At 39.4% G+C, this 27,280-nt stretch overlaps 1 protein-coding gene and 1 pseudogene across 3 annotated transcripts in view; both read left to right on the forward strand.

Moving 5' to 3' along the window:
• The window catches only part of ntm (neurotrimin), a 384,314-nt gene that overhangs the window by 66,260 nt on the left and 290,774 nt on the right, over positions 1-27,280 (forward strand). The window lies entirely within an intron of this gene.
• LOC146509295 (uncharacterized) lies at positions 12,373-26,905 on the forward strand (annotated as a pseudogene).

Raw genomic sequence — 27,280 nt, forward strand, 5'->3', positions numbered from 1 at the left:
TACTCTCCTCCATAGACTCCAAATTGTTCAGAACGCAGCTGCTCATCTCCTTACTGGCAGTGGGCGGCGTGTCTCTATTACCCCTGTCCTTGCTGATCTGCATTGGCTTCCCGTTAAGTACCGCATTCAATTCAAAATCCTGCTGCTCATCTTCCGAATTATTAACAATATAGCGCCAAGCTACCTCATTGAGCTACTTAGATCATACACCCCTACTAGAGCATTAAGATCATCTTCATCGATTTATGGAATAACCTCCCCATCGCTATACACGAGTCTGATGCCATCCATTCCTTCAAATCGCGGTTAAAAACCCACTTATTTAGCCTCGCCGTTTCTACCAGTTAATGCTTGCTTGATAGATAGCTTAACGCTTATTCTTATCCTCGGCTTTTAATTCATTTAAAAAAATTTTGACTGTTTTATCCTCTACACTTAGCCTTCTTTTTCAATTCAATTCAATTCAATTTTATTTATATAGCGCCAAATCACAACAAAAGTCGCCTCAAGGCGCTTCATAGATACAGAGAAAAGCCCAACAATCATATGACCCCCTATGAGCAGCACTTTGGCGACAGTGGGAAGGAAAAACTCCCTTTTAACAGGAAGAAACCTCCGGCAGAACCAGGCTCAGGGAGGGGCGGCCATCTGCTGCGACCGGTTGGGGTGAGAGAAGGAAGACAGGATAAAAGACATGCTGTGGAAGAGAGACAGAGATTAATAACAGATATGATTCAATACAGAGAGGTCTATTAATACATAGTGAGTGAGAAAGGTGACTGGAAAGGAAAAACTCAATGCATCATGGGAATCCCCCGGCAGCCTACATCTATTGCAGCATAACTAAGGGAGGATTCAGGGTCACCTGGTCCAGCCCTAACTATATGCTTTAGCAAAAAGGAAAGTTTTAAGCCTAATCTTAAAAGTAGAGATAGTGTCTGTCTCCCGAATCCAAACTGGAAGCTGGTTCCACAGAAGAGGGGCCTGAAAACTGAAGGCTCTCCCTCCCATTCTACTTTTAAATACTCTAGGAACAACAAGTAGGCCTGCAGAGCGGGAGCGAAGTGCTCTAATAGGGTGATATGGTACTACAAGGTCATTAAGATAAGATGGGGCCTGATTATTTAAGACCTTGTATGTGAGGAGCAGGATTTTGAATTCAATTCTGGATTTAACAGGAAGCCAATGAAGGGAAGCCAAAACAGGAGAAATATGCTCTCTCTTTCTAGTCCCTGTCAGTACTCTTGCTGCAGCATTTTGGATTAGCTGAAGGCTTTTCAGTGAGTGTTTTGGACATCCTGATAATAATGAATTGCAGTAGTCCAGCCTGGAAGTAATAAATGCATGAACTAGTTTTTCAGCGTCACTCTGAGACAGGATATTTCTAATTTTAGAGATGTTGCGCAAATGGAAGAACTCAGTCTTACATATTTGTTTAATATGTGCGTTGAAGGACATATCCTGGTCAAAAATGACTCCAAGGTTCCTCACAGTGTTACTGGAGGCCAAGGTAATGCCATCCAGAGTAAGAATCTGGTTAGATACCATATTTCTAAGCTTTTCAGCGCCGAGTACAATGACCTCAGTTTTATCTGAGTTAAGAAGCAGAAAGTTAGTGGCCATCCAAGTCTTTATGTCTTTAAGACATTCCTGCAGTTTAACTAATTGGTGTGTGTTATCTGGCTTCATGGACAGATAGAGCTGGGTGTCATCTGCATAGCAGTGAAAATGTATGCTATGTCTTCTAATGATGCTGCCTAGGCGAAGCATGTATAATGTAAACAGAATTGGTCCTAGCACTGAACCCTGTGGAACTCCATAATTAACCTCAGTGTGTGAAGAGGACTCTCCATTTACATGCACAAATTGGAGTCTATTAGATAGATATGATACAAACCACTGCAGTGCAATACCTGTAATACCGACACATGTTCTAATCGCTCTAATAGGATATTATGGTCAACAGTATCGAATGCTGCACTAAGGTCAAGAAGGACAAGCACAGAGATGAGTCCACTGTCAGAGGCCATAAGAAGATCATTTGTAACCTTCACTAAAGCTGTTTCTGTGCTGTGATGAACTCTGAAACCTGACTGAAACTCTTCAAATAAACCATTCCTCTGCAGATGATCTGTTAGCTGTTTGACAACTACTCTTTCAAGGATTTTTGATATGAAAGGAAGGTTGGAGATTGGCCTATAATTAGCTAAGACTGCTGGGTCTAGAGATGGCTTTTTGAGTAAAGGTTTAACTGCAGCCACCTTGAAGGCCTGTGGTACATAGCCTATTATTAGAGATAGGTTGATCATATATAAGATCGAAGAATTAATCAATGGCAGGACTTCTTTGAGCAGTTTTGTAGGAATGGGATCTAAAAGACACGTTGATGGTTTGGAGGAAGTAATTATTGAAGTTAACTCAGAAAGATCAATTGGAGAAAAAGAGTCTAACTTAATATCAATGGTATTAAGAGTAGCTGTAGATAATATTACATCTGTGGGATGATTATTGGTAATTTTTTCTCTAATGATAAAAATTTTATTTGTGAAGAAGTTCATGAAGTCATTACTAGTTAACGTTAAAGGGATGGTTGGCTCAACAGAGCTCTGACTTTTTGTCAGCCTGGCTACAGTGCTGAAGAGAAACCTGGGGTTGTTCTTATTTTCTTCAATCAGTGACGAATAGTAAGATGTTCTGGCTTTGCGGAGGGCTTTCTTATAAAGCAGCAAACTATTTCTCCAGGCTAAATGATGATCCTCTAAATTTGTGAGACGCCATTTCCTCTCCAGCTTACAACTCATCTGCTTTAGGGTACGTGTTTGAGAATTATACCACGGAGTCAGGTACTTCTGATTTGAGACCTTAGTTTTCACAGGAGCTACAGTATCCAGAGTCGTACGTAATGAGGAGGTAAAATTATTAACAAGATAATCAACCTCTATCTAGCCGATACCAAGTACAGTGGGGCAAAAAAGTATTTAGTCAGCCACCGATTGTGCAAGTTCCCCCACTTAAAATGATGACAGAGGTCAGTAATTTGCACCAGAGGTACACTTCAACTGTGAGAGACAGAATGTGAAAAAAAAATCCATGAATTCACATGGTAGGATTTGTAAAGAATTTATTCGTAAATCAGGGTGGAAAATAAGTATTTGGTCAATAACAAAAATACAACTCAATACTTTGTAACATAACCTTTGTTGGCAATAACAGAGGTCAAACGTTTACTATAGGTCTTTACCAGGTTTGCACACACAGTAGCTGGTATTTTGGCCCATTCCTCCATGCAGATCTTCTCAAGAGCAGTGATGTTTTGGGGCTGTCGCCGAGCAACACGGACTTTCAACTCCCGCCACAGATTTTCTATGGGGTTGAGGTCTGGAGACTGGCTAGGCCACTCCAGGACTTTCAAATGCTTCTTACGGAGCCACTCCTTTGTTGCCCGGGCGGTGTGTTTTGGATCATTGTCATGTTGGAAGACCCAGCCTCGTTTCATCTTCAAAGTTCTCACTGATGGAAGGAGGTTTTGGCTCAAAATCTCACGATACTTGGCCCCATTCATTCTGTCCTTAACACGGATCAGTCGTCCTGTCCCCTTGGCAGAAAAACAGCCCCATAGCATGATGTTTCCACCCCCATGCTTCACAGTAGGTATGGTGTTCTTGGGATGCAACTCAGTATTCTTCTTCCTCCAAACACGACGAGTTGAGTTTATACCAAAAAGTTCTACTTTGGTTTCATCTGACCCCATGACATTCTCCCAATCCTCTGCTGTATCATCCATGTGCTCTCTGGCAAACTTCAGACGGGCCTGGACATGCACTGGCTTCAGCAGCGGAACACGTCTGGCACTGCGGGATTTGATTCCCTGCCGTTGTAGTGTGTTACTGATGGTGACCTTTGTTACTTTGGTCCCAGCTCTCTGCAGGTCATTCACCAGGTCCCCCCGTGTGGTTCTGGGATCTTTGCTCACCGTTCTCATGATCATTTTGACCCCACGGGATGAGATCTTGCGTGGAGCCCCAGATCGAGGGAGATTATCAGTGGTCTTGTATGTCTTCCATTTTCTGATGATTGCTCCCACAGTTGATTTTTTCACACCAAGCTGCTTGCCTATTGTAGATTCACTCTTCCCAGTCTGGTGCAGGTCTACAATTCTTTTCCTGGTGTCCTTCGAAAGCTCTTTGGTCTTGGCCATGGTGGAGTTTGGAGTCTGACTGGTTGAGGCTGTGGACAGGTGTCTTTTATACAGATGATGAGGTCAAACAGGTGCCATTCATACAGGTAACGAGTGGGGGACAGAAAAGCTTCTTACAGAAGACGTTACAGGTCTGTGAGAGCCAGGGATTTTCCTTGTTTGAGGTGACCAAATACTTATTTTCCACCCTGATTTACGAATAAATTCTTTACAAATCCTACCATGTGAATTCATGGATTTTTTTTTCACATTCTGTCTCTCACAGTTGAAGTGTACCTCTGGTGCAAATTACTGACCTCTGTCATCATTTTAAGTGGGGGAACTTGCACAATCGGTGGCTGACTAAATACTTTTTTGCCCCACTGTAAATACGGGCCAGTATCGCCAATACCGATACAAATACTTTTCAATAAATAAGGTGGATGAGTCATTGAATTGCTAAATCTCAATTAATTAAAAGAGTCTAACTTAACATCAATGGTACTAAGAGTAGCTGTAGATAATATTACATCTGTGGGATGATTATTGGTAATTTTTTCTCTAATGATAAAAATTTTATTTGTGAAGAAGTTCATGAAGTCATCACTAGTTAACGTTAAAGGGATGGTTGGCTCAACAGAGCTCTGACTTTTTGTCAGCCTGGCTACAGTGCTGAAGAGAAACCTGGGGTTGTTCTTATTTTCTTCAATCAGTGACGAATAGTAAGATGTTCTGGCTTTGCGGAGGGCTTTCTTATAAAGCAGCAAACTATTTCTCCAGGCTAAATGATGATCCTCTAAATTTGTGAGACGCCATTTCCTCTCCAGCTTACAACTCATCTGCTTTAGGGTACGTGTTTGAGAATTATACCACGGAGTCAGGTACTTCTGATTTGAGACCTTAGTTTTCACAGGAGCTACAGTATCCAGAGTCGTACGTAATGAGGAGGTAAAATTATTAACAAGATAATCAACCTCTATCTAGCCGATACCAAGTAAATACGGGCCAGTATCGCCAATACCGATACAAATACTTTTCAATAAATAAGGTGGATGAGTCATTGAATTGCTAAATCTCAATTAATTAAAAGAGTCTAACTTAACATCAATGGTACTAAGAGTAGCTGTAGATAATATTACATCTGTGGGATGATTATTGGTAATTTTTTCTCTAATGATAAAAATTTTATTTGTGAAGAAGTTCATGAAGTCATCACTAGTTAACGTTAAAGGGATGCTAGCACCTTGCCATAGCTCTCATCCTTCCATGTTACTTCATCTTACCCTCTTGCATGTTAAGCACTTTGGTACACCACTGGTTTTTAAATGTGCTATATAAATAAAGTTTGTTGTTGTTGTTGTATACCAGGAAATTGTGCATTGACAGAAGTTCCCCTTTGCTTGGAATGCAAACTGCATTTAAATGTGTTTTTTAATGTGTTATTTTTAATTTTAAAGGTTGTGGCAAACTGTCATGGGATATCCCATGCGTTGATTGTGCCATGTGATTATTTGCTGTCAGGGCACCTCTCTGAAAAAAACAAACACTTTAAGGACATCTACTTTTATTTGATTACATTTTAAGATTTAAATGCACAACCACCCATGTTAACTTGTCCACTTTGTACCTAGCATTAGCCTGTTGATTTGAGCAACTTCTTTAAGTATCAGCTGTGAATGTAAGACTTTCTTACCCTCTCTTGTCCCTTTTATTCCATTTACTTGGCTTGAGACCAAAAGCAAAGTGTCCCCTGGATACCTTCAAAAACCTTTATTTGTTCATCCCAGCATGTTGCCAATATGTGTGTTTGAGTTTGTATGCGTGCATTTACTGTATGTGTAGACACTTGTCACGTTTGCAGTGTTTCCAGAAGTCTGGCATCAAAAATCAATATTAAGAGTGCTGCTGGAGAAACAACAGTAGAGGCTGAACGGTTGTACAGGGGAGGGAGACTTCTTTTCTCTTTCTTTCTGCTCATTGTGTTTTCAGGGTCTTGCAGTACAGCCATAACTTTCTATGTGCCCTGCCATCCACTCTCCACCAGGGAGTGGAATCAGAACTTGCCAAATGTTTACAAAATGTGTCTTAAGTGAGTTAAGCTGGTCCCATTGTTGATTCATCATCCAAGGAGTGATCACTCTTTTTTTTTTTTTGTATTCATGAAAGGGCCAAATGACAAACCTTTGAAGGTATATATAGAGATATCTAGAAGTCTAGGGTAGTGGACTTTTTAATTTTTAATCCTCAACACTGTCTCGAAAAGAAAAAACAAGTGTTACTGTGGATAACAAAAACAACTCAACCCAACACTTTTAGCAGATATTTTTTTCTATTCAAATTGTCACATTCAAATTAGATGATTTAATTATTGCTGAAATGCTTTCTTGACCTATAGTGTAGCCGTATTCGAACTGCAAATTATGTCCATAAAATTTTAATAAAATTCCCAGTGTTCTTGAAAAAAATCAATTTTGGCTGTGTGTCATTTGTTTTTGTTCAGTCAACACCTGTTCTTTTTCCTGTTCATAAAAATGCTGAAAATAAAAAGAAGAATTGTGAATTGTCATTTGACTGACTCACATTGCTAAGAGTTGTGTCACGGTGTGATTGGTGTGCTGAATGGCCACAAATGCTTGGCTGGATAAGCTCCCTAAGGGCGCCACACCACATCAGTGTCAGCATATCCTCCGGGAAGGGTTTCAGGGTTTCACCAGCATAGTTGTTTAACACAGTAGACTGTTATTTGCCCAGCTGGGATGCTCTCAAACACACATTACATTTTCCTGCTGCTTTCACCCACATACCTTTGCCCCAAATGCATTGTGAGTCATTGTGTGTTCATATCTCAGCCCAGAATGGATGATTGTTACATTTTCTCAGCATGCCATCAAAAGAAGTTGTTTGACTCTCAGTTGCAGTATAAAACATACTTATTTTGAGGTCTTGCTTTTTCATTAGCACCACCACTGTGTATCATATATCGAAGAATGTACACTTAAACAGACCTTACATGAAGTCCTTATTCAAACACACACACATAGTTAACAATTATAGCACAAAGTATCTGTGACGTGGGTACTGATGAGTTATGAAAGTAGGACTAAAAATTGCTAGATGCAACATCTTACATCTAGCTTAGCCTCTCAGTATAATTATGCAAATACTCCAAGTCCTTAAGGATTTAGGTGAGCAGAGCTTAGAAGGTGACAACAGTTTGGGAAAAGAAAGTGCTGAAAGTTTGCTGTGACAGTTATATAAAGGTTATATAACTGTCATATAAAAGACAAGCTCATCCAAACTAACATATGAAAAGGTAACCTAAGTCACCATGCTGAATATGTGCTGTTGAATTCCAACCAAGTTACCATGCCTGACTTGGAGTATTTTCAAAGATTTCATCCTTCAGAAAAGAAAAAAGATTATCCATATGAAACAACCTCTCTTGGATTGACTGATCTGCAGCTTTTCCATCAGGGAATTCCATCATCCTCTAAAACTCAGAGATCCTGCCTTCAAAAAGGGAACTGTTCTCAGAATTTCAGTCTAAAACATAATATACACCCAGGACCTTCTCTGTCCAAGTGGATCTAGCGCATTTTTTTGTATCATAACAGCTGCACTACCGAACTTATCAGTGCACAAATAATTTCATTTGAATTTACAAAGTAACCAAAGTATTATTTATAATTTGAACTGAATTTATTCTACAAGTACAAAATTCAAAGGGCTAGAAAGTTGATTAAAGCCATGTTTTGGGCATGCTGAGTTTGTGCAGTCATTTTCTATGAGAAAAGATGCTTAATCGCATAATGGTCAGTATATCATCCAACACTGGGCTGTAGCGCTAAGTTCAAAGCCATGTCCATATCGACGACTTTATATTATATTACTGCTGTTATTCATAAACAGACGCACACATTGTTGTAAACAGCCAAACAGCAACACATATCTGTGTGATCAACACATGGTGTCCCAGCTCATGACAGCTGTGTGTGTGAGCATGTTGTTAGCAGACCAAACTGTGAAGTGCTTTGCCTGCTATAGCAGAAAAGCACTGTGTGTTGTCCATTTATTATTTGATGTACTAAAAGAAAGGCCAGAGTGTTGTGTAAGAAAGGTAGTTGTACCTGGCTCATACTATTGTGCAAAATTTAACACTACTACTACTATTCTGATTGTAATGTTGCTGCTACTAATTAATTCTGTGCTTTTCAGTAGTGTTAGGAAAAAAACTTCAGATATATGAGTGGAAGCAGGTGACACGAATAGTACTAAAATAGTGAGTTGTATCCCAGTGTCAAAAGAGCTTTTACTGTAAAAAAAACTTCTATGCTAGGTTATTTAGAAGTTTAACAAGCAGATCACTTTTAGAATACTTTTAAGAGTCAGATGGCCAAAATACTTCTACTGTTTGTTATCTCGAATGCAAAGTTCTTCCAAGCAAATTCCTTGTTACGGTTTGGAGGAGGACTCAAGCGCAGGACTCCGGTTCTGATGCTCACAAGAAGGATTTACAATTCACCAGGTGTATATACAAGAAGGTGCGGGGGGGGGGGGGGGGGGGGGGGGGGGGGGTGCTATATACAGCTGAGTGAGGGAAGAAGGGGTCTCCAGGGAAGTCCAGGGGGAGAGCACGCGTTCTTCAGATTATCCACACACACGATCACAGGCTCACACTCCGACACTGCCACACGGGAATCACATGGGGGAAAATCCAGGAAGCTCTGTAGACAGGGAGACAGGGTTAAGTACAACACACAAAGGAGAATACTCTTAACTAGACTTGCTGTAGCTTGACTTCACTAACGCGTGGTAGACAACGATCCAGCGATGAACAGCACTCGCCTCCTGGTTTAAATGCTGATCGTCTTAATGAGACCCAGATGTCTCATCTGTCAAGGGGGTGGGCCGAGGGCGTGAACCCACAATACATGTTGTATTTATATGAAAATGACTATAAAAAAAATTAACATCCAAATTATAAAAATAAACACTAATCTTCATAAAGCAACATTTGGATTTATGGACTGTCTCTTTGCATTTATGCAAGTATTCTTCTGACTTTGCCTGTTGATGGCTGTGATGTTTGAGGTTGAGACAGTGACTGTCTCTGCAGCATTCGGGAATAAATGTGAATTATTAATGGGCAATACATTACTTGAGGATTATTCCCTGTGCATTGTGCTGTCAGCTGGATGTAGCTCTGATTGGCTTTTTAGTGCCCATTTGCCTTTGTAGGGATTATTATATTGGTTGGGAATCCAGGAAGTGAATACTCTGCTGGCAAACATGAAAATGTGTCATGTTATGTTTACTTTTGGCTTTTCATGCTTTTTTGCATGTGTAATATAAATTCTACTTAGTTATTCTGTGTACACTGAGAGTGTAAGGAAAATATGACCTGGCTTAATAGACATGTGACTTGCTAACCTTTCCTACATTGGGCCCAAGAAATGAAAGAAAGGTTGTGTGAACACTCTGAATCTAATAATGTCTGATACCAGATTTGTTTTTGGATACACATCTGTGATGCTTGAGCAAATGTCACGCGATTAAGATTGAATCACAGTATCCGTTATTCCTTACATGCTCCTAACCAAACATTCAAATACAGACTTCATGAAGGTAGCCATCCACTAGTTGTCCTGTGCTTACTGCCCAGCACAATAGACCCTATTGGCATTTACCATCCAATGCCACGTTTTGGCAGGTCCACCACTGGCACCCTATGGTTTTCAAAGATTAGAACAGGGTCATTCTGAGCACAAGTGAAAATGTGGAGAACATCATGCTGCATTCAACACCATTCACTGTTTCCAATGGTGTGTCAGTTATTCCCTTGGAAGGTATCCATGGAGGGACACACACACCTCTACAGCACCTCTATAGCACATCTATCTATCTATCTATCTATCTATCTATCTATCTATCTATCTATCTATCTATCTATCTATCTATCTATCTATCTATCTATCTATCTATCTATCTATCTATCTATCTATCTATCTATCTATCTATCTATCTATCTATCTATCCTTCTTTTCCGTCCCATCTTTACTTTCTACAAGGTTTCCCTCTCAATCTCGTTCACCTTTTTTTTGTTCTGCAATAGTACAGTGATGCAGTATTTTCACAAATGAATCAGAGGAGGGAGACAGTGGAAGAGCAGGGCTGATAAGGTGGAGGGCGAAGGGAGGGGCAGGTTGCTGGAAGGCTCTGCTCTGTGGCTGGCCTTGTCAAATTGATTGATGAGAAAGGCAAGCTTGTGTTCTTGACAGCCTGGGGATTCATCCTCTTGGCAGCACTGATACACTTATCTAGGTGTAAAATGGCAGCAGCAGCAGGGGAGGGAGGGGTTGCCATCACACTGGAAAGGTGTTAAGAAGGAGATTAGACTGCTGTACACCATGCCCAAAAGGATCGGTCTCCATGTACATGTGACAATTCTATGGGAACACATGCACATCTCTCCTAGTTCTGTTGAACACCCACTCGCTATAATGGCTGACTGATAGAACCTGGAGGAGGGATGTTGGAAATCCATGTTTTATATCTGTTTGACAATGCTGTATGAAAGGAACATGGCATCACTGGCAAAATCAAAAACAACAAATATGAAGGAGAAAAAGTACACCAAAGGCTTATTTTTTTGCCCTAGGTGCTTTTAGTACTCCAGGTCCAATTCAGGTTAATTTCTTTGCTAGTTTTTGCAGAATGACACAAGATCTCTGTATCAAGGAGTCAATCACAGAAAACAGAAATCTTTTTTTCTTGTGTGTGCAGTGAACAAATACAGCATGAAATCTGTGGGATTCATTACAAAATTTAATGTGAATGAATTTAAAGATACTGGAAATAAACCCTCTTGCTAAAGAGAACAAACGATTGACAGATATGATTTCACATAAAGAAATGTCTGATTCTTTATGTAATTGAAAGTGAAACTGTCTCAGTCATTTCTGTATTGCACAGTGGCTGCCCTTAGCTTTGCATTGCACTAAGGATGCTTTGATATGGTGCCTGCAAACAACAGAAATTTGGAAGTCCTTTGTGTACATGATCAAAGAAATCTGTTTCGAGCAGTGATGAAAGCACACAAGTACATAATGAGACACACACACAGACAGATAATTGCATAAATAAATGCTTAGTTAGGGCCCGAGCACTTGCAGTCCGAAAGCCCTGCTGTAAACACTCTATGTATTATTTCGGCAAATGAACTGAGTTTGACATTGTCAAAAACTTTAATTTTTTACATGCATCAGCTCATAAAACCGATAGATCCTCCACTTCTTTTAAGTGTCTCCCAGAGCTCCGGTAGATGATGTCACACAGGTTCGTCCCCCCCTAGGCGTCGCCATTTTGGCAGCAATTGGCTGACTGCCGTGGAGAAGGAGGCTAACCATGGAAAGTTACTGTTGTTTAGACTAGAATGAGAGAGCTTCTGTAATAAAACTGTTAGGGGCACACCACCATTTTGAGATCCGCGGCAACGTGTCATGCAGGACACATCTCCCTTCTAGAAGTAATGTGAAAGAGAAGTAAAGTGTTAAATGGTCTACTGAGCAGTCTTTTGACTTCCATCGGATACCTCTGAGGAATCAAAAGAACTCGGTGAAGTGTTGATATTTACAGTTGATAACTGTTGCGCCCCAGGTTGTACAAATAGACGACAAAAAAAGAAAGGTACGTCATTTTACCGCATTCCCAAAGGTGTGGAAAGGTGAGCTAAATTGATTAGCGCCATTAAAAGAGCCAGGAGTAAGCAAAACAAGATTGAAAGATGGGACCCTCCAGTCGTCGGATTCCGCTTGTGCAGCGATCATTTCATATCGGGTAAGTTACCGAATACAAGCTTTCTAACATAAGTATTTTCATTATTTACTAGACTATCATTGTGGTTTCTGATGAGTGCAAAACCACATAATTGCATGCATCATGTGCTTTCTGTCATGCTTTCTAAGTTAGCAAGCTCTAAAGTAAAAATACTGAAATGTTTATGTTTATTTTGTATGCAGAAAGAGTGATAATCCATTGAGTCCGGACTTTATTTCATCTATTTTCAACTACAGTCCATCTCCAGAGAAGAGGAGAAGAAAAATGAGACTGGGTGTGTTCAACAGAAGACAGAAAGCAAAGCTACAATGAATAGAGCAAATAAAGCTTTCTGCAGAAGGCATCCCCCCAAGGTGAATATATCAAAGTCTTTCTCTAACAAACTGTTGTAATATATGTTGGACCTACTTGTGTTTCTGTTGCATGTCGATTTGGTCTCTTACTCTGACTATCATACTTAAATTAATGTATGTAAAATATATCTTTTTAATCTGTTCAACTCCTCTTTATCCTACTTGGTAAAATTATAAACCAAAATGTTTCTGCACAATTGGTTCTAAGCTTAGTACAAGCTAGTAGTGGTATCATGTACTATAGTAGTATACTGCAGGAATAGAATGATTGACGAAAACGCGGTTTATATCTTAACGCCTCTCTTAATATACTTTTGTGTTTTCACCAGTCAATCAAGCGATTATCCCCAAGATAACAGCAAGAATCCTACTGCAGACGAAACTCCCATCTCACAGCATTTGAAGGACTCCACCAATGAAGAACCAGGAAATGATGTTCTCCATGAAGATGTTCTATTATGCAGCACTGAAACATGTGGTAAACGCCTCCAATCTCTTGAGCAAGAATGCCAAGCTCTGAGGACTGAAAATGTGTTGCTGAAAGAAAAAACGAATAACACTACAGTGAATCAAATGAGCTTGCATAATGATGATAAAAGGGTTGATATTCTTACTGGTTTACCAACATATACAATTCTCATGACAGTTTTTCATTTTGTGGCTCCTTTTCTCAAACTTAAATCTTGTTTAACATGTTTTCAGCAGTATGTGTTAATGTTAATGAAACTTTTTATTTTAAAATTGACTTAACCACAGTTTTAAAGCTTTTTATAAACACTGTATCAGTGTGATGTATTGTAGACTGGTGCCAAGTCTAGTGGCCTGACAGAGAATCCATAAGATAATCTCTGCCATATGCATTTCGGAACAACAGCTTTGAGAAGACTGTTTGCATCAAACAGATTGTTTAGAAATATTTCTAGAGAAACCGAGTAGATTGCTAGCAAGTGCTCAGTGTTAATCCTTGTACAAGTCACATCACACAGTAAAGTATTTAATTGCAATTTGACCTCAACGTTCTATTTGTTTCATCTCCTCTGGATGGGGAGGTCGCACAAGTGATTGGTTTATTACCGAACAAAGTAATTTTTTATCTCATTTGCTCCCAGATGTAGTTTTAGCAGACAGGGGTTTCCTGGTTAAAGAGTAATGGTAAATGGAATGGTTCTTACATAGCGCTTTTCTACTCTTCTGAGCACTCAAAGCGCTTTACACAACTTGTGCATTCACCCATTCTCACAAGCACATTTTCGAAGTGCTTTCTAACTAACATTCACACACACATTCATACTCCGATGGATGCATTGGAGAGCATATAGGAGTTCTCCATGAAAAGTACACGATCTTGCAAAGCACTGTCCCCATAACTTTCACAGAGATAGACAGAGAAAATGATGTGACCTATCTTGACAAGATTGTGGGTGTATGTTGTGCGCTTACAAATGTATCTGAATATGTGGTACCCTTCCAGTGATGTAAATGAAAATGATGTGACTGATGTGCTCAAACAACAAATACACATTATTAACTCTCACTTTTTGTTTGCTTATTGTGACTTGACTTTTGAAGGGAAAGCTTTCTTACTTGTCCTACAAATATCAGAATAAAAGAATGGCACATGTCACCTGGGCTCACTATTTTTTGATCTTCACATCCATCACATCAAATGATTTCCATTAACCATGTTTCATATTCCTGACTGACAGATACAGATCAGAATCAAAATCAGAAAAAGGGTTTTATTGCCTTTGTCAGTGAACAAAAATCTACAAACTAGCCACTTGCTTCAGCGGTAAGATGCAAAATAAAACACTGAATTATATTTATAACAAAAATAGCAATAATTTAGAATTTTAATTTAGGTTTGATGATCTTCCCCTCTTGTGTGTGGCATTGGGAGAGGTTGTGGTACAGTTGGTCTTGCTCAGCAGCAGTCAGAGCAGAGGTGGGAAAAGTTGGGAGGCCAGGATGATCTTTTGCAGATTTCTCTTTTTTTAAAATTTTGTTTAGAGTTGTTAAAAATGATGTCCTTGCATTGCTGATATTCCACTTTCTTTAAAGACTCCTCACTTGGGATGGCCCACTTGCACTTCTTAGATGTAACAGCTATCTCTTCTTGTTTTCCACTGGTATGCTGCCATGTACTGAACAACACAGCTGACACATGTGAGCAGCTCTCACCAAAGCCAGCTGTGCAGTTACAATGCGCTCCCAAGACAACCCTGTCTTTTCTCACTACTACCTATGGCTTTAACTGCGGGTCATTAAGCCTTTGGGAATGTAGAACCTATAAATACAATTACAAATGTTAACAATTTTGGTTAAGTACATCAAAAACACAAAATAGCTACTGACAACCAGACGCATTTTAGCCAAGCTAATGTAAACAAACGACAACGCAGACCACGCTAACAATGCTAACGTTACACCGCCTGGGATAATATGACACTTACCTTTCCAGTGATGATGCTGAATTTTTTTTGCTTGAAGATTCCACAGCTGAATGTTTGTTACAAAGCCAGATTGAGTCCATTTGTAACCCTCCAGGCTTTTGTAAGCTTTTAAAGATGGGAATATTATAAGGTAGTTATATATGTCCAGATAGCATAGATCTGGGACGTCTTCTTCCGCTGAAATACTTTTGAAAAGCACGCTGGGAGCATTTTACGGGTCGGTAATATTTAACCTATTTAACTTTTTGAAATACAGCTCGATGTCATGCGAATTAAAGTGAGATGAATACTCCGATGGCTTGAAAGTTTCTGCAGTGCCGCTGTTCATGTTGTTGCCAAAATGGCCACCTGACAACTGGTAGTCACATGGGGTCCAGAGCTCATTTTGGTTACTGCAACTGGTCCGTATTGTTTTTTCCTATTTGTGTTTCTTTTTTCCTATTTCCGTTGTCGTTTTTCCTATTTGTGTTTTCTTTTTTCCTATTTCCGTTGTGCTTTGTGTGCTTTTGCAGCATTTTTCTTATTGCTGGTGTTTTCTTAAGTTGCAGTCCGTTTGACATCTCAGGGCCACCGTATTATTGTACTCAGAAACGTTAGGAATGTGTTATCTAACGAAATGCTTACTTTGGATTAAATTACCTTGGCCTCCACTAACACTGTGAAGAATCTTAGTCATTTTGCCTTCAATGCGCATATTAAACAATATGTAGGACTGTCTCCAAAAGTTGATTCTGTTCATCTGGACGTAGCGTTTTGTGGGAGAAACGTTTCGTCACTCATCCAAGTGACTTCTTCAGTCTCAGCTGACTGCAGGTTTCCCCAATCTTATAAACAGGACATTTGCATAATGACTGAAACCAGCCCACTGAAGGAACAATGGGCTGGGAGGTCAGTTCCTTAATCTTAATTATGCAAATTCTCATGACCATTGATGAACAACCACTGACCAAAACCCACTGATCAAAGACCACTGATCAATGGCCATGAGTACCATTCACAGAGAGTTGGGGAATGGCTGCAATCACAGCATTGTAAGATGGCGAAAGATGTACCCTTAGGCCCCCTCCTCGATTCAGAGATGGTCTTTCCCTTTTCACGTAAATGGCCTCCTTGACTCCGTGCTCAAACCAGCGTTCCTCCCTGTCTAGGATGTGTACATCTTCATCCATGAAAGAGTGTCCACTGGCCTGTAGGTGTAGATAGACTGCAGAGTCCTGGCCTGACGAGGTAGCTCTTCTGTGTTGTGCCATCCGCTTCCCCAGAGGTTGTTTGGTTTCCCCGATGTATAAATCCTGGCAATCCTCCTGGCACTTAACAGCGTACACTATGTTACCCTGTTTGTGTCGGGGAACCCGATCCTTGGGGTGGACCAATTTTTGGCTCAGCGTGTTTCGGGGTTTAAGAGCCACAGAGACCCGGTGTTTAGAAAAAATGCGTCTCAACTGCTCCGATACTCCTGACACGTACGGGATCACTACAGGTTTTCGCTTGGGCAGCGGTTGTCCTTCTCTCCTGGATTGGTTGGAGCTTTCTTTAGGTGCTTTTCCAGCTTTGACAAAAGTCCAGCTGGGATAACCACATTTACTCAGGGCCTTCTTGATGTGATGTTCTTCTGCCTCCCTGGCCGCTGTGTCTGTGGGGGATGGTGTTCGCTCTGTGTTGTAGCGTCCTGATGACACCTAGTTTGTGCTCCAGTGGATGATGAGAGTCAAACCTTAAATACTGATCCGTATGCGTAGGTTTACGGTACGCGTTAGCTTTTAGATGTCCCCCATTACTGATGGAAATTTCACAGTCTAAAAAGGCTAACCTGCCACTTTTCATATCCTCCCTGGTGAATTTGATGTGTCGGTCCACCGAGTTAATGTGATCCGTGAATTGTGGTACGTCCTGAGATTTGATTTTCACCCAGGTGTCATCCACATATCTGAACCAATGGCTTGGTGGTGTTCCAGGGTAGGATAACAAAGCCCTCTTTGCCACTTCTTCCATGTACAAATTGGCCACGATGGGTGAAACCGGGGAGCCCATGGCACACCCATCTTTCTGCCTGTAGAACTGACCCTTGTATGTGAAGTAGGTGGAATGAACACACAGTTCCAAAAGCAAACACACTTGGTCGATGCTGAGAGTGGTCCTGTTGCTGAGGTTGGTGTCTTCCTGTAATCTCTTACGGACTACATCCAAAACTTCCGTGACTGGGATGCAAGTGAAGAGAGATGTAACGTCGTACGAGACCAGGGTTTCATTTGCCTCAATAATGACATCTCTCACCTTCTCAACAAAATCCAGGGTGTTCTGGATGTGGTGTTCAGAGCTGCCCACCAGCAAGGAAAATATTATGATAATATTATTATTATATCATATGATATTTTATCATGATGTGTTCAGGATCTCTGTTACAATGTTACTGTTTTGGTTGTGCTGCATGAAAGATGTTGAGTGTGTATTAGGGAAGGTTAGTTACCGGAGAGTAAATTATTCAGGAGAACTCTCCCCTTACATTAACTGCCCTGTTACTGTAACACCTTAATAAACCTCGGTGAAGCAAAATATCTTGTGCTTAAGACTCTACGTGAAAATTAAAATATATATGGTTAGTGCACATAGATATATAGTGTATATAGTTACATAGTTATACATATCATACAAAAATCCACCAGAACTGCTGGTTTACATGTAGTTCCTATGGTATTTAGGCACCAGAGCCTTCAGCGTTCAGGTCCGTCTTTTGTCACACCAGCTCCAGTTTTGGATTTGGGAGACAGAAACCCGCTTTTCTTTATAGATTAGGCTTAAAACTTGATCAGGTGATACTGAATAATCCCTTAGTTACACTGCAATAGGACTGGGCTGCTGGAAGATTCCCATGAAGCACTGAGTGTTCTTTTTTTTTCTTACTATGTGTTTACACACTACTCTGCATTTAATTATTATTAATCTCTGGCTCTCTTCCAAAGTATATCTTCATCCTGTCTTCTTCTCTTCACCCCCAACTGGTCCCAGTGGATAGCTACCCCTCCCTGAGCCTGGCTCTGCTGGAAGTTTCTTCCTGTTAAAAGGGAGCTTTTCCTTCCCGCTGTTGCTAAATTACTACCTCATATGGGGTCATCTCTGTTTTTCGCTCTCATATTGTGTCATCTTTACCTTACAATATAAAGTACCTTGAGGCAACTGTTTTTCTGTGATATTTAAATAAAATTGAATTGAATTGGTGGACTCTGTCTCTCACCCAGCTTGGTTAGGCTCCAGTCTCCCCTGCAACCCTTCATTGGGTAAGCAGAAGAAAATTCAATTCAGTTTTATTTATAGAACAACAAGGCCCTTTATATTGAAAGGCAGACCATGCAGTAATACATACAAACCCTCAATGGATGGATGGAAGCAAATAAACATACGGCATTTTTTTCCAGTCAATTAAGCATTTCGAAAGGATTCAAGTACACGTATGTACATGGGCGATCGTGGCTCAAGAGTTGGGTGTTCGTCTTGTAATCGGAAGGTTGCCGGTTCGAGCCCCGGCTCGGACAGTCTCGGTCGTTGTGTCCTTGGGCAAGACACTTCACCTACCGCCTACTGGTGATGGCCAGAGGGGCCGATGGCGCAATATGGCAGCCTTGCTTCTGTCAGTCTGCCCCAGGGCAGCTGTGGCTACAACTGTAGCTGCCTTCACCAGTGTATGAATGTGAGAGTGAATGAATAGTGGAATTGTAAAGCGCTTTGAGGGGTCCCGAAAAGCGCTATATAAATGCAATCCATTATGTGTCCAGTTTTAAATTCACGCTTTTGCTGCCTAAACACCAATTTTACGTGTTTGTGGACGTGCATACAGACACACACACACACTCCAAAAAAATGTTACTTTTGGTTTTATTTTAGTTTTTGTTTTCAAAATATTTTACGAAAAAAATTATACAATTTTACTGATAAATTTGCTGTACTTCGACATCACATTTTGGGTTATTTAATACTCAATACACAATTTTGCTCTGATATCCACTTTTGAGGACATTATACTGCTACTGTTCTATCGAAATTTTAAACAAATATCCTCATATGTGGCTCTCATTTTTTTCTTGGAAACAAAAATCAGATAAAAAAAAAAATCAGGTAATTCTTTGTTTTTACATTCATTGGGTCCCAATATGCCCAAATATCAAAGAGAAATTAAAAATGCATGCCGTGGAAGACTTTCGGGTCTTAGGAGGTTAAACAAGGAAAAAACATCAAAACTGATGTAAACTTTCTCTATTTCTCTTTCTCTATTTTCCAGTGACCCATTTTCTTCCATTTCTTACAATTTATCATTAATTTTAATTCATGACTGACATCATGTAATTGCATATTACTTAAGGACATATTTCTGAATATTCTCAAACCAACACTCACACAAATCTAATCAAAAGTATGGTAAAGATATGAATGGTGACTAGAGTTTTACTCATAAAACAAAGTCCATGTATGACATACCTACATGAATTCTTTAAGCTAAACTTGACCTTTTTCATCTGTTCTCCATTCCTTTGGTGTGGATTGTACTTTGTACAAGTGAAAGCAATGTGGTGTTGCTGAATTTCCATGGATTGTAACAGTTTTGTGCCTTTCCCTTACAAAAATGTGTCGCACAAAATCTTAATCTTTTTTTAACTTACGTTTAGAGCTTTAATCAGTGGCATTGCAGGGACTAGTGACGAAGTAATTAACATAATTATTCATTAATATGCAAAAAGGGCCCAGATGTTCAACAAGGAACAGATGTGCACCTCTTGTTTACAATATTAAAACTGTGCAGAGATGATGACACAAAATGGAGTATACTTAATATATAGTTGTAATTTACCAATGTTTTGAAAATGACCCATATAAAATTTTATTTCTTTTTCAGCAACAAACCAAAAGGTCAACAAAGGTAAAGTGAACAGACAGCTGAGAGTTACTTACAGTGTGGTTGGTAATACACAAATTCAATGTTTTCCCTGAGCTTAATGTATCGCTGTTGTATAAAGTGATTCTTGGTGACCTCAGTGATATATTATTCTCCTGATGCTATTCCTGGTGTTATAAAGAAGGAAAACTTGCCTTAGTAACTTTTTAAATCAATGTTTATTATAATTATAATCTATTTTTTTTAAGATTCATTGTATCCTGTCATTGTTCATTTTACATCATGTCTATACAGTCCTCTCAAGGTATCCAACTATCAAACAACAAAATCAATTAGAAGACTACAAACTATAACTATACACCCCAAACATGCCAAATTTCAAAACTCACTATTGATATATTTTTCTTTGTCTAACATTTCTTCCTGCACTGACAACACCACATGTGACAACAAAAAGCATGGAGCAAATTTCATATCAAACGACTGTTTTTACTCTGCCTATCATCTTGCTACTACATCTCAAATTGTTCATGTCATTTGGACATGTCAGTGCATCTATTGGCTCTAGGCGTAATAATAACTAATGAATAAATGCAAAGTGCTGTATAAACACACAAAGAGTGAAAAAACATGAGTGAAGAAGAAAAGCTGAGCACATCATTGGAAGCCTCCAGAATCCTAGGCCTATGGCAAATCAAGTAAGGAAGGATTCAAGGTCACCTGATCCAGCCCTAACTATAAGATTTTGCCAAAGGTGCTGTGCTGTGAGGTAAACTGGGGGTTGGTTCCATAGAAGAAGGGCCTCAAAGCTGAGGGCTCTTCCTCATGTTCTGATTTTCAGTACTTTAGGAACCATAAGTAAGCCTTTGCTCTTTGTCCATGTCATTGACACCACAGTTTAAAAACACAGTTCAAAAAGGTCTAAGCAATTGGAAGGTCCTGTCTCCACAAGGCCTCCTTTGAAATACAGACAATGTTTTGTTTCTCCCAGAATCAACACCAAAGCCAGCTCCTTCCTTTCCTTAAAACTGCACGCATAGAAAGCCTGGTGACCATGACGTCACAAAAAAGCTAAAAAACAACAACAGTAGAAGCAGCTCTTTACTAACTTTACAAGGCAATGATCCAGCAAACTGATCCACTGCTGCTTCCGTATGAAGCTGCCCAAACAACCTCATCAGAGCAGGTGTGTGATTGCCACCATGTATGCAAGCCTAAGGTGGAAACTCCTTCAGTCCCACACACACACACATACTAGAGATGGACCGATATGATATTACGTTTTGATATCGGTCCGATACTGACCTAAATTATTGGATTGGATATCGGAGAAAAATAAAAAATGTAATCCGATCCATTAAATATCACAAAAGCAGCTCACAAAACTTGCGACATGGCGTAACTCAGCTCATAACCTTAGCACGTCGGAGGAGTATGCGTCACGTGATAGAGCGGCTGTGGCATGCGAGACCTGTCGGTGGTCTGGTTGAGCATTTGGAGCCTCGCTACCAAACTGGCATTACATCTCCGAGAAAGTTATCCCAGAGAGAAGTAAAGCAAATGTGTAAGTTAATCTCTGAATGTTTGTAAAGCATTCCCATGTTAAGCTAAACAACCGATATATGGAACGACTGCCTCTCTCCCTCCCTCTCCTGTTGCTACTTCAATCATAAAACTGATCAGCTGATTGGCTTTTCTGTCGCGACTCCCGTCTCTCTTGTTTGTTTTTGGCCCCCTTTGAACCAGAAAGAGGAAACCAGTGGCTGAATAACAGCAGCACGTTTAAGCTTGATAGTTAAAAGTTGAAATGTAAATAGTTGGTTTTTGTATAATATGATTTATTTATTACATTTTATGTGGAGTGAATAAATAAAAGTATATTTATGCTGGCCCCTAGAGACAAAGTACAACCTCCAAAACACGTACGAACTCCAAAACACGTACAAACTCCAAAACACGTACGAACTCCAAAACACATACAAACTCCGAAGCACGTACAAACTCCGAAGCACGTACAAACTCCAAAACACGTACAAACCCCGAAGCACCTAAAAACTCCAAAACACGTACAAACTCCAAAAACACGTACAAAACACAACAGAAGTACTCCAGTGCTAGGGGCAGTGCTTTTGTTACCTAGTGGCTACACAAGCCAGGAAGTACCAACGACTGGATTTGGTGTGTGGCAGTAACAGGTAAATTAACTTTTTTTTTAAAATTATTTGAATATATATGAGTGCTTGTGTATAAATACACAAACAATACACATATGCTTTCAATTGTGTAATTTAAGAGATCTAGGTAGCTCTGTTTTGGAAGTTCAGTTAACGCTAGAAATGTGTTTTGGAGTTTGCACGAGCTTTGGAATTTGTACATGATTTTTGGAGTTTGTATGTGCTTTGTCTCTAGGGGCCACTGTATATATTTATGTATATGTAAGCATATATAAATAAAACCACATTTTTTTAACATCAGTAATTCCTTTTTTGCATAATTTTATATTGTTGTTAATAATAAATAAATTAAAGCAACAAAACAACCTGAAGCCAAAAGAGCCGGCTCTTTTTAGTGAGCCGAACCGAAAGAGCTGGTTCTCTAAAAAGAGCCAGAAATCCCATCACTAGTGTGGGCTGCTTTGCTTCTGTCTCTTTGCTGTGCTTAAGACTCTCTGCAGGTCCCTCCCCTAATGAAGAGTAGTGAACTGCCGATTGGACCGTGGAACACGTGACTGCATTCAAAAAGCCGCTCTGACAGCTGCCGAGGGAGGGAGAGAAGCGAGTGAGCAGTTTGACAGCAGATGCGGACCTGGCCCTGGTTTCCAACTTTTAGCGTGATTTTGTATCTGTGTAAGCGTGCTCTGTGAGAGCTGCCACTAGTGTATAAACTCAGTGCTTATGCATGCATAGTCTGTAGCTGAAGTGGTGAGCCACCTTTTCTTTTGAAAAATTTTCTCCTGTTTTCTGGGCTAGGAAGCGAGGGATAGTATTGTCATTTGTTGTTTTGTTTCTTTCTTAAGGTTTAGTTAGTTTCCTTTGGCAGGACTTAGTTGGTTTTGTTTATTATTTTGGCCTGGGTTCACCCTGGAGCTATGCTTCCTGACATTCAATAAAATCACCTTTTCTTTACTCATAACTGGTTTTGGATGTTTGGCTTGGGAACCAGGGCGGGTACTTGCCTCTCTCTCCTCCAACCTTATGTGCGTCTCTACACGCCTAGACTAGGGGCATAACACCAGGATCCTTTTCTACGTAGCTGATGGCTGGTAACTGTGCAGGGGCGGGTCTAGCAAAGTTTTGCCAGGGGGGCAGGTTAGGGCATTAACAGGGAAAAGGGGGGCACAAAGACATACTTTTCTTCCTCATTCTCATTTAAAATGTCTAGTTTTTTAATAAATAATTATCTGAATCTTACACCCAAAGTTTTAATCTGATGTAAAATGTATAGAAGTACATTACTGTATATAGTAACTGTTAAGTCTAATATACCCTAGTAAGCTGTAGTACTTTTTCTTTTGGGAACGTACCATCTGTGCAGTCTGCAATTCTGTTGAGGAAATATGTTGAATCTATTTAATTATTGTGGAAAAACAATTGATTTCTGCGCATTTGTTTTTTTTTTGTTGTTGTTGTTTTTTACATGTGCATTAAATTAAAGTTGATTAAGTCGATTAAGCATCACAAGGTGGAGGGTTGGGGGTGGTTCCCTATTTTTTTTTTTTTGCTGGGAGTTTGCAGCCCTATTAGTTAGGTTGCTTAATATTTCCGCTAAGTACTCTTTAAAATACCAGAATAGGGAGGATGGTGTAGGTTTAAGTTTATTAGATTGATCAGTATTGCTGAACTATGAAATATTTTGGGTGCAGCGTATTTTTTGCATACAGGTATAACAGAATAGCTTTAGTCTTTTTTTTTAAACTTGAGTATGAACTTTTACAAAATGCAGCAAAAACAGTTTTATTGATTAAAAAATACATCGGATTCATATCGGTATCGGCAGATATCCAAATTTATGATATCGGTATCGGACATAAAAAAGTGGTATCGTGCCATCTCTAACACATACACAGGGATAATGGTCTGTGGTACGTACCCTATTATTTGAGGAAGATTCATCATATTTAGGATTGACATATTTAGTAAATTCCCGAAGTTAAATCCAAAGGATCAGTTGGAAAGAAAGAGTCTAAATCAATATCAGTAGTATTTTATATAGCTGTACAAAATGATATGTCTGATCAGTTGCTGCTCTATGTTCAAACTTTTAGGGGAGCTCAGCTCCCAATCATAATCTCAGCAGTAATTAATATTACTGGAATATGCTGTTTGCAACTTGCAACTGGCGAACTTGATAAGATGAGAAACATACACAACATTATTTCAGTCTCTTAATCACAAAAAAACCCTGACAAGGCACACCTGTGAAGTGAAGAATATTTCACAACTACACCATGAACCTCACTGAAAGAAGACCAAGGGTTTGTGGTGCTGTCAACAAAGGAAAGGGTGGCTACTTTCAGGAATCTAAAATATAAGTCATATTTTGAGTTATTTATCATTTTTTTCTTTGTTACATAATTCCATATATCTTACTGAAGACATCAAATATATAAAGTATGTATCTACAATGTAGAAAGCAGTAAGAATAAAGAAAAACCATTAAACGAGAGCGTGTGTCCAAACATTTGACTGGTAGTTTATCTGAAATTATCATCAATGAATGTGGGTACAACAGAAGCTGCACCTTTATAACTTTTGGTGAATTTGACTACATGTCCAATCTTTGCTTCTTCACTCATTTTTGCTCTCTCTTTCTCTTTGCTGTCTTCATTCTGCTCTCTCCTTTTCTCTCCCTTTGTATCGTCTTTGTGCCATCACCCAACAGTTAAATGTTGATGTGAATAAAAGCCAGAAACTGATCCTGCTGGGCATCGACAAGTTAACATCATTTTTACTTGCTGTCTCCTGGATCTGGAACTCTTCTGTAAAAAGAACCTTTTATTCTGAAATTTTTTAACAGACTAAAATAATAAAGTGTATCAGCTCCATGGCAGGTAAAGCGCAATATAGTAGCAGACTAGTAGATCAGAAGGTCACAATTAGCTAGCAATTAGCTAATAGTGACTTAGGCTACGTTAGCGAACGTTTTTGACACTATTTCAAGAACAAATAAAAAAACAAATACTTTATAAGTCATAGCGATTTCCCTACATTATCAGACTTTTTATTGTCTGCCTTATTTATTTTCAGACTTTTTAGTCTAAATTTCTTTCTCAACTTTTTTTCATCACACCCCTTTTGGATATCGGCATGACTTTGGAGTCTTTAACTGTATATAGATAGATAGCCCTTATTTGTCACATGCATATGCAGTGAAATTGGACCCCTTCCGACCGTACAGGTCGGATAGAGGTACATATCTGTACACACTGACTTTTTTATTGTGACTTTTGGCAGATGCGTGCTTGCCAGTATCATGTATAATAAGCTGTAAATGTATTCATAAAAATAAATATGAATATAAAAATAAAAGCTTTGGCCATTTGGGGATCTGGTTTCTTTTACCAAAAGAGGAGATTTGTGTTTAGCTGCTAAATGTTTCATTATGACCACCAGCTAGTCTCTAAATGTGTTTGAGTGGTGCTGAGTAGCAGATAATGTTGTTTATATCATATGAGAAGCCCAGTTTTTAATAACCCAAGAATCCAAGGTTCTGATCAGCTGTGTTAGTGCAAGCTCCTACATATTACCTTTCATTTCCTTTTATTAACCTCAGCAGTTGAGGGTGAAAGCAATTTAGCTTTGAGCTATCAGTGAACTACTTTTTCGTTTTAAATATTTACCTGCTAAAACATCCTGATTTCTGTAAAAATATTTCAGCCTGTGTAGGCTATAGGTTTTCACTGGTGGGACAAATGCTTATTTGGATTTTGTTTTTTTGTTTTTTACCGAAGATACACGCATACATTTCTTGAGCCTCCAAATTCTATCACCAGGATACAAGTTTTCATTTAACAGATTGTGCATGTTACATTTGTATGGCTGCATTTATCTGTGGAGCTTTTGATAATCTTGTGAATGCAGAACTTGCCTGCAAGGCAAATTTGAGTGAACTAACCTGTAGAATAGAAATAATTTCTGCATGAGCTACAGTGGTTTCAGTGGATGTCTGCTGTATGAATGGTTTAGAGGTTTAAAGCACAGTGAGAAGGAATTCAATGAAAATCACAGTTCACCTCATTTTCTATTGTGCACAGCTGTGTAGGAAGACAGAGAAGGAGGAATAGCTGAAGCATGACCAGCAACTGATTTATCAAGACACTGTAAAATTAGTTTGACCTTGAATGATACACAAGCTCATGGACACAAACTGCGGGAACCTTCCTGAATATTACAAAGAGCATCACGGTATGGCAGATTTTGTCCTTTTTTCCCACTATAATCTAGTACATTTAGAATCAGACTGTTGTGTTTTCTCAAAGCAATTTCCTTTATGTCATGAAACTGTTCTTTGACAGCAGCAAGGCATACATATCACAGCATGTAGATCAATAAATTAATGAATTAGGGTAACCATACCAAACCAACCAAGCTTTCAGCTCCTGCTGATGAAACTGAAAGACAAGCTTGAAGAGACATTTTGGGAGTCATAAAAAACGCAAACAGTAACTGACATCTCTTCTTGCCTCTAGATCAGTGGTTCTCAACATCACGTGGGGACGTAACATCAAACTTTTCACAATGAGTACCACCTCATAGAATATATGGCTCTTGAAGTACCACCCTTATGACCAACATTAAAGTACAGGAGTATAGGCCTATTTAACACGACATACAGTTTACACTAGACAATTTTATTTCATATATGAATGTTATTTATTTTAACTCTCATAAACAGGATGTGACGAGTGATAATAATAACAACTGTATTGCATTAATATATTAGATGGTGGCTGGGATCGCGGCACTACGGAAAAGGGCTGTGTTTTTACCATCAGCGTGACAGCACCGTGCCTCCTTTGCCGTTTTAAGCTCCAGGGAAACAAGCCCCCCAAGCACTGGCAATAAGGAAAGGTTGCTCTTCATAGAAGACTCACGCTTGGGGAGATGTTTTCTGGTTGACTCCAGCTCCCAGAAGAGCCTCAGGAGCTCTCTTGTCGTCTTTGCATACCTCCATAATGGTATATTATTTAGTATATTATTTATTGTTATCTTTAAAAAAAAAAATGGAGATTTCACGTGTATGACCAGAGAGAGCCCAAGTACCACTATTGGTGCATGTACCACAGTTTGACAACTCTAGATTTGCTCTAGATTTTACACCAAATTTAATAAAAAAACATTTAAAAAAGTGTTTGAGTCACATAAAAGTCTCTTGTAGCTTTTAAGCACATAATGTGACTTTACAGGGCACCTCAAATACAATGTAGTCACCTACTCACTCCTGTGAGTAGGTGGTTCCCCCATCTACTCCATCTACTCCAGTCTACATGACACCAAGAAATAGCATAGAAAAAGGTGCTGGTGTGAATGGATGAATGAGGCAAGTTGTGTAAATGCTCAGATAGAGTAGGGTAGTG

Source organism: Neolamprologus multifasciatus, chromosome 10 (genome assembly GCF_963576455.1).
Source record: "Neolamprologus multifasciatus chromosome 10, fNeoMul1.2, whole genome shotgun sequence".
NCBI lineage: Eukaryota > Metazoa > Chordata > Actinopteri > Cichliformes > Cichlidae > Neolamprologus > Neolamprologus multifasciatus.